This window comes from Trichosurus vulpecula, chromosome 6 (assembly GCF_011100635.1).
Source record: "Trichosurus vulpecula isolate mTriVul1 chromosome 6, mTriVul1.pri, whole genome shotgun sequence".
Taxonomy (NCBI): Eukaryota; Metazoa; Chordata; class Mammalia; order Diprotodontia; family Phalangeridae; genus Trichosurus; species Trichosurus vulpecula.
The window spans coordinates 61,073,789-61,075,977 of NC_050578.1; positions in this window are offsets into that span (position 1 = coordinate 61,073,789).

Consider the following 2,189-nt stretch of genomic DNA (forward strand, 5'->3'; position numbering starts at 1 on the left):
GAATTTGTTTTACTTGAATATCCTCATTTGTTACAAAATGTCTTTCTTTTCTTTTCTTCCTTTTTTGCTCCTTCTGTCTCTCTCTCCCTTCCTTCCTTCTTTTCTACATGGGATTTGGGGAGGGAGGTATGAGGACAAAAATAAATACTTCATATGTTTTTTTTTAATTCTATTCATTAACAATTAAATCCTAAGCTTTGCAGACACTGTTTCTCACTCATGAAATATCGATCCACTCCTATCTGCCTTGATTCACATATTTCACTTCCTCAGGTGAAATATTTATTCAGACTTCATCTCCTCCTCCTGATGACTTCTGAAAATCACTGAATTTACTTTGATTTCTTTAATTTCTCGTCCCCTTTGCCAACTTTTGATCTATCACATGGAAGAGGCAATTGGGTAATGACAGCCAGGTGAAGAAAGGAGAGAAATTAGTATATTTGTATGGAAATTGCTTGTGGACACAACTGTAGATTACATTTTGAACTCCAAAGCACTCAGATTATGAAACATTTATTTCATAAATCCTATATAGCTCCATTGATGTTCTGAAAATCTATCATTAGGGTCTGTGTATTATCTAAAAGAAAATAATCAATGAAATACAGCTTTAATTACAAAAACATTTCCAGGTCTTCTTTAATGTTATAGATTCTCTTTATTTAGTGGTGGGTTTTCATTCAGCAAATCAGTTAACTCAGAGGCTTAATCAGTAAACGTTTAAGTGTCACTGCACAGAATTTATAGGATAATAGAATTAGAGCTGGAATTCAATTTAATGTCAAATCAAAAAAGCCTTTGTTAAGTGCCTACTCTGTGTGAGATACAGTGGTGGATTCAGGAACAAAAGTAGAACCAACCCTTTCCTTTAAGAGCTTTTATACTACTGGTTGGAAATAATATATACATAGATAAGTCAGTACAAAATGTATTCAAAATTGTTTCAGGAGAGGAAATGGAGAATGCAAGCAATTGATTGGAGTGGAGCAGGGGCAGGAAAGGTCTCGTGAAAGACTTGAAATTTCAGCTGAGCATTGAAGGGAGCTAGGGATTGTAAAATACAAGGAGTTGACTCCAGACCTGCTAATCTCAGAAGCTGAAGGTCATGACTAGGAGGAAGACAATGACAAAGATTGTTTTCCTGTTCCCTGACTAAACTAGTTTGCTGATCTCACCATTCATGGTTATACTTAAACAAGGTTCTGGAAGAGGTCCCCAGCAGAAATGGGGAACAAGTGGGGGTGGGGTTCCTTAGAGCTACAAAGGGACTGGGATGGTTGGAGACAGGTTAAGATGTGGGGAGGCAGAGGGTTGAAATGGTGGTTTCTGTCAAGGTTTAATGGACACAGGTGGTGATTTTGCACAGCCCTCCCTCACTTAAATCCAATTCACTCAAATGTCATAGAACCACTTCCCTGACGCCATGGTCTTCTTTGAGAATGAAGGATAAACAACAGCAACGATAACCCTTTCCATGAGGGGCTAGTCCCAAATTTATCTGGACCCCTTCTAGTGGAAAAGCCAAATCATTCCCCAAAGGGACTGGTTGAGGCACTGGTGATTCTTCTCTTTATTCCTACCATATGCAACTCAACATGGACCTTACTGGAAGACTTCACAGGAGCATTAGTGAACCTAACACATAACAACAAAGGTGAGATGGGCTCCGCATAGGTCTGGAGGTTTGAGGGGTTTCCAGCTCCCAATGAGTGTTTCGGGTTATTCTCTAAGGTATAGAGATATAGGAGATTGTCTTCATGTTCAACACTTTTTTCTATCACAGAGACCCAACTGAGGGGTTGCGTGGAGAAAAGTAAGGACTGAGAACTGAGGAAATAAATAGAGTAAAGGGAAGATGATTATGAATTCATTTGTAGATCTGGGAAGGTGAGCAATGGCTTCTATAGGGGATGAAAGGAGTTAATGAACTTGCTCATGGTCAGTAGTTCCAGGATGTCCTCCTGCTCCAGAAATCAGATGAGATGAGTTTGATCCTCTCGCCAAGGCAGTAGGGCCTTGGAGATTGTTTAGTACATTTAAAAAAATATTAATGCAGAAGTCGCTATCAGAGATATTAAGTAATTTAACTAAAGTTACATCAGTAATAGGGATTCATGCCATGGGTCTCTGACTCCAAATCTAGTGCCTATAAGCTGGAAATCATGATGATTGCAGGTTATAAAGAA